Source organism: Athene cunicularia, assembly GCF_003259725.1.
Source record: "Athene cunicularia isolate RWA chromosome 8 unlocalized genomic scaffold, athCun1 chr8_part1, whole genome shotgun sequence".
In the NCBI taxonomy this organism is placed as follows: Eukaryota; Metazoa; Chordata; class Aves; order Strigiformes; family Strigidae; genus Athene; species Athene cunicularia.
The window spans coordinates 22,735,609-22,742,472 of record NW_020799109.1 but is presented as its reverse complement, the minus strand read 5'-3'; the positions used below and the strand labels follow the sequence as shown (position 1 = coordinate 22,742,472).

At 34.8% G+C, this 6,864-nt stretch overlaps 1 long non-coding RNA gene across 1 annotated transcript; it reads left to right on the top strand.

Moving 5' to 3' along the window:
• Positions 1-3,124: 3,124 nt before the first annotated feature.
• Positions 3,125-6,501, top strand: LOC113483024. Its single transcript, XR_003398945.1, has 3 exons — positions 3,125-3,374; positions 5,147-5,244; positions 6,373-6,501. It is a non-coding gene; the product is annotated as an uncharacterized LOC113483024 (long non-coding RNA).
• Positions 6,502-6,864: the final 363 nt, after the last annotated feature.

The window sequence follows — 6,864 nt, the reverse complement described above, 5'->3', positions numbered from 1 at the left end:
TATTTAGATGATATTCTAAAAGTTGCTCAGCAACCGAGGAGGAAAACTAACAAATATAATACCGCTATGGCAACACTGAAGCCCAGTGGCACGACTCACGTGATTTGATATTTAACATATTGTGGAAGACTTAAGTGGCAGAAGGGGAGGACAATGATTCTTTATGACAAATACAGTTTTAGCTGTCTGAATTACCAATAGCTTGGGAAACTTCCAGTGACAATGGATAAATCTTGCAAGAACTGAAGCACAAAATGGTAACAGTGGGTGTCTGCTTTATAATGATCAGTCCCAAGAACAGAATGACAGTTTCTCTAAAGGCTTATTTATACGTAGTAAGAAAAAAATATTCTTCACTGTGAAGATCATGGAAATTTTTACATAAAGTTTTCATGCTATAACCTACATTCAACTAATTTGAAAGTAACTTCAAAATGTCTTGAGTATCCTAGAACGCAATTCCTGTCTCAATTACATGCTGAATATTACAAATCAAAAAATGTTAATTCAGACCTCATCCAGATTGAAAATGAAGACTCAGTCCCAGCTTGGTGCAAAGCATTTGACAGGATTCTGCTCACTTAAAAAATGTGATCAAATTGATTAAAAGACAAAATAAAGGTCATAGAATAAAAACTGAGATGTTTGTAAAGTATTCAGTGAATAATATCAAAAAGCCTAATGCCACACTTGGTACAGAAGACCCTCTTTTACTTTTGAAAACAAACACCTCTATTTTAGGGAGAAGTTAGACGCAACTTTATAATGTTAAAAAACTGGGTTTAACCAAAGAAGTACAGAAATAGAGAAAATACCAAGTAAGAGTTAAGAATTGCAGAAAGACAGATTGTGGGAAAGAAAAGAACGTAAAAAAATTATTTAAGGCTAGAAGGTTTTGGTTAGATAGGTATAGTCCAATAATAATATTGAATTGAATTAATGTACTTGAAATAGTGAAACTAACCTGTTCTGTTATATTGAAATGGAATAAATGTGTGCAATTACCAAAACTCAGATGAGGAACTAAACTAAACATCTGTATCACACCTGTGATTGATGTTATCAATACATGGAATATAAATACATTAAGAAAAGGATACATTAAAACACTGTATGGCAAATAACTCAGTGACTCTAAATGTTATGGAAAATGGAAAACCATTCATAAACCCAAATAATTTTCAAGGCTGTCTTTCTAAACAGGTCCTCAAGATCTTAAAATTTGGCATTTTGTCAGTCCTTTTTCAGAAGAATGAAAACCTTTTCTTTCAAGAGATCAAAAGAAAATTAACACTTTTCCAACTGTTATGACTCAGTTTCAGAGTTTTCATCCTTCCTCGGTCCATGAAAAAATAATGGAATGACTGAGAAAAAGGCTTGAATAATCAAGAACTGAAAGTGAGAAGTATAATGACCCCAGAAAAGGCTTGATGGAAGATGAAACTTGCCAAGTTGACTTAGTATAATTTCTAATGTGATTTTGATTGGCTGATACAGACAATGGTGTTTTATGTGATAGATTCCTGTGAGCACTTGTTTAAGTTTTGGTTGAGAAAATGGAAGGATAGTAAGTCATATTGCAGACCTTAAATAAAGTGAGTTAATAAGTAAGTTAGTAGTTTTAGCAATATTTGGGGTAGTAATAGCTTTTTCAGACTATTATTTGGAACTCTTTTCTTAGTGACCAGGAAGAAAACATAAAATGATTACAAGTGAAAGTGCAGTAGCAGAGCTATGTGGGGGAATGATGAATAATGATTGTGAAATTATACTGGTGCTGATCCATAGTCACTTGAATGTATACTGCTAGGGTGATGTTACGGCCAAAGGATAATATATTTTTAGGTTTTGAAACAGAAAATCTAAATTAGAAATGTTATTTTCACTGCATTTTTCACTTTTATAATCAAAGTAGAACAGAGTGTTCAGTTTTGGAGTCATCAGCTCAAAAAAGACGCCAGTAAATTGAGACAGGTTCATAAAGCTGTGACAGTTTTGGAAAATACTTCATGGTGAAAGATAAAAGGTATTCCATGCTGAGTGTCAGTAGAAAGAGCGTTAAGGATCAATTTGACCAGTTTGTAAGCATTTCCAGAGAAAACACCTTCAAAAAATATGCAGTACTTGGGATTTAGTATTATTCCCAGCTTTTGTTTTGTTTTACTTTTAATTGGAATTTTCCACAGAAAGAATAAATAGCCATCACAGAAACTACTAGGCATTGATCTGCTTTTTTCCATCACTGGTGATTTTAGAATTGGATTAATTGTTTTCCAGAAGGTGCTCTTATTTAAAAGTTGGGCATGCTGGGACCTAAACTGTGCAAAAGACCATGATAGAGGACCATGGTCCTGCCTATACTCCTATTTTGAAGTAAATTGTAAATAATATTCTACTAATAAAGTTCTTGAGAAGATTGACAAAATACAGTAACGTTGATCTGGTGTTCAGTTAATAAAGTACACTCAACTTCTGTCTGTACCCTTCTGTAGCTTGAAGAATGGCTAGGCATCTGGAGGAGAGGTGTGAGGCCTAATTCTGCCATGCTGTGCTCCTTTTGATAGAAAATGCTGCCTAGCATTGTTCTTTTTGTTTCTGGGTTCTAGTTTGTTGAAGCTGTCTGTTGCTCAAGCAGAACGGGTGACTGGTGGTGGTGGTGGTATGGCAGTGTGGAGCAAGGAGCATCCAGTGAAGCTGTGCTGAGATAATAAGGAAGACCCATCTGTGCAGTGGCATGTGTAATCAAGCACACTGCCTTCATAATAACATGTGTTCTTTCAAAAATGAAACAAATATATGTTTCCATGGGTATTACCACAGATCTATCTGGATCAGGTTCAATGTGGTGGGAGCTCTCATGTGGATGAATCTAGAGCTAATTCTGAAGTTTGTTAGTAGTACGCTTGGTCTTTCTGAAGATTAAGGAAATTTCTGGAACCTTCCTATAAATGTGCTGATGTTTCCCCACCCCCAAGTGTGTCCATATCTCCTGAGACAGATTTCCTTTTGATGTTTATCTGAGGCCTGTGAAAAGTAAGATGACACACTGATCCTTTAGGAATTCACAAAGCTGTTTACTTACTGAAATATTCTAGCCTGCAATTAAATCTCACTCAAATTATTTATCAAGCACATTTCTATCCCCCTTGCTTATATTTTGCAGGAAAAGGAAGATACAAATCTGGATTCTTTGAATAAATTTACATTTTTTTCAATAACTAAATGAAATGATGCAAATTTAAACCATCTGTCCTCACTGTCTGTAAGGATAGGAACAGTCTGAAACTCACCTCCAAGACAATTTAAAAACTGTCTTGTGCAACATTAAACCTCCTAGATTTGTCAATGGAGGAAACTTTTCTGCTAGTATATAGGTAAGTTGTTTGTTTTGGTTTGGTTGGTTTTTTTTGTGGTTTTTGTTTGGTTGGTTGGTTGGTTATTTGTTGTTGTTTGTTTGTTTGTTTGTTTGTTTCAAACCAGTAGTTGCAGTTAGAATGTTAAAATTTGCCATATAACATTTGGAGTCTTCTAGGAGGGTGGATTTCTTCTTGTGAAATTTTTCACTTGGGAATCATTAAAGAGAATCAACCAAACCTTTATTTGTGCTGTAAGCTAATTTTTTTAGGTGGGCACTTACAAGAATATGTCAATAGAAGTGGTAAAACCTGTCCTATATTAAAAAGGTCTTGCTTTCCACAATAGAAATTTTAACTGTGTATATAACTTGCATGTCCTCTGCCCTTGATAAAATCCTTATGTATTTATATGCCAGAAACCTGAAGAAAATTTACAGCAGTATGTGGCACTTTGATCTTCAGCACTTTGTTAGCATAATTACGTTTTGGTCAAAGTGTCTTGGGGATCAGTGAGCTGACATAATACTAAAACGTTAGAGTGTTGAGTCAGATTTGCAGAATTCATAGTGATGTTTCTGAAACTATAATTTTTTAGAAACTTTGCATAACTTAAAAATCAGTCTGAAGGTTTGTGTTTCAAAGATTGCATTTACAAAACCATTTTATAAACACTCCACTCAAGGAGACAGGCAATTATAGTATATTAATGTTACTATTATTCGGTAAATTGAAGAAAATATCTACAAAATAGAGGACGCTACAGCTTCTGCTATTAAGATATGTCACAGCTGACTTTTCTAATTAGAGGGGTACATATAATTGATACAAGACATAAATTAGAATGGCTCATAAGTAGCTATTATTTTTAATTGTTTAGTATTAAGGAAATGCTACTTTTGGATGGAAAAAAAATCAGACCATACTTTAACTGAAAACAGCACTCCTGTCACCTAGAAGTGCTTGTAATGCATGATGCTGAAAGCTCAAGTATTCCCTTTTGATGGCATGGTTTACTCTAATGTGGTTTCATGATGAAAAGTATTGGCTACTTTCAGTAATATGTATTTTCCATAACTGCTCTTAGTTTAGCAGGAAATTTCATGCTCTTTACAGGTGAAAAAGTTTTCCTTTGCATCCTTTGAAATCTGTGGATCAGCAAGTCTTTAATAGATGAAAAAAAATCCCAAGCGGTCAACCAACCAAACAAAACTCACTTGCTGGAATTAGGCCTCTTGTTGTTGGTAACTGCCAGGGATATTATTTTGAGCCACATGGGGTTCCCATTTATGTTTTTCTTTGTTGCTTAGTTGATAGGCAGACCAGCTATGTGGTGGCACTTGGACTACCATGATGTGGCACTTTGTAATGGTGCTTATGATTGGGCACATTTAGGCCTGCATGTAATTCTCCTGGTTCAGTAATATGCTGTTTGTGCACTTTCTTTATGTGTAAATATGGTGGTAGACATAAGGCAGTGAAAAAATGGACAAAATAGATGCAGAAAATAAAGCACCTTGGCTCACTTTCCATGTTTATGTACTGAAGTCAGTTGTTGAAACTACTCAAAAAGGGCCTTTAAGCTGGCATTTGTGGAAGACATTTCTGAAGTCAAGAAGTTTGCAGGATGGATTCCTCACAGTGCTACAGTGCTGCACTTCATCAAGGGGTCCACTTCTGATTTGGTCAGTCAGTTTGGATAGTTTAGAACTAGATTATGCCACGTTCAGTGTGAGGGTCCATCTATATATAAATGGCTCTGATACAAATGATGCTTTGTTTTGATCTTACAGAAATCTGCAGTGCTCGTAATATCAACATAAAAACATTTAAAGATAGAGTGATTGGATCCATGTTTTCTACTAAAGCAAGAGCATTAATCACAAAATAGGTCAGTATTTTAGTACAATATAACACTTTCTCAGAAGAAACAGAGGAGTTTGTGCCTAAGTAGGAGTGTACAGTAGAGATTGGCATCAGCACCTTTCTGTTCAGTCTGTATCCTTTCTTTATAAAGTAAAGAAAGAAGCAAGAGCAATGCAGGATATATGCATTAGGAAGTTTGAACCTCTTCTGTGCAGTTTGATTCCTCTATAACATTGTGGGGGTCGAACATAGTGTATAATTGTGTGTGATTTCTTATTGTTTTCCACCTCATGGAATACCATGATATTAGCACAGTATTGAAGGAACAACTAGATTATATTTTACAGTTAATTTAACACTTGTATGGTCCTTTTACTATGGAATGAAAGGACTTTTGTTTGTTGTGTATCTCATAAATATTCTGATCAAATTTATATATATTTTAAGCTCAAGTACTGTATTTTTTGCCCTCATAAGTAGGACTAGTGCTAGTGGCAGTTCTTATCTGTGTTATATTATCCTATTCTTGTGTTGCATTGGTATAACTATTGATTTCAGAGTATACAGTAGTATGTCTTAGCTTTTTGATGTCTAGTCTCAAAAGGGGCAGAATGAGAAACAAAGGTGCTTTGCAAGCACTGCAAAGAAAGAATGAACAATTATTGTGAAAATAGCTTTTGCACAATTCTGCTATTATCAGAAGAGACAATAAAGACCTGTGCCAGAGTCTTCCTTTTGGCAAAGACAGGGCCGTATACAGCCCATATAGCCCTTATGTTCTTGCTGTCATCCTTTTACCTTTCTTCACTGAAGACTATTTTAGACTTCATTGTCTAAAATAGGCATGAATCAGATGACAAAATTTCTAGGATAAAAAAAGGTACATGATTAATATCTTTCCTGTGGCTTACCATTCTCTCTTGTGCTGGTTCATCTAAGTGTATTTGTATAACAGAGGGAACTCTGGTCTGTCTTCCTTTGTCTGTCTTCTTCATTTGAGAAGCTCATTCAAAATCCTCTGTCTGTTGGGAGACTTTTACCTTTTGTTATCAGCTGTTAAGCTATTCTGCAGATCTAGTGAAAATATAGTGTATTGTATTGGTTAATCAAATAATATTTGCCATACTCTGTATTAACCTGATATTTACTTCAGTCTAAAGACACTGTTCATATGCTTTGTGAGAGAGAACAAGAAAGTTACAATCAGCTTTACCACCAACTTTCAAATAGTTCTATTTTTACCTTCCTTGCTATGCTTTACATATTTACTCTCTGTATTACATTGAATCACCAGAACCACCACACCATTTTTGGTTTGGGTTTTAGGTTTGTTTTGTTTTGGTTTTGGTTTTTTGTTGTTTGTTTTTTTTTTTTTAAGGGAGTGGAATGTCTGTCAAGAGAAAGTTGGAGGATGCTTCAGTAAATATCAATTTTGATTTCAAATACTAACCTTTAGGACGGTTAGAAAGAAATAGAAAAATAAGATACAACTTTCTGAACATAATGCATGTTACAGTGGTATTTGCTAAAATGCTGCAAAAATTTTTCTGGAGGTTTCCTTGCTCTTAAGAAAAACACAACAAAAACATTTTATGTTTACTGTGTGACCTTGTGTCTGTGAAAGGCAAGGCTGATTAAACCATTG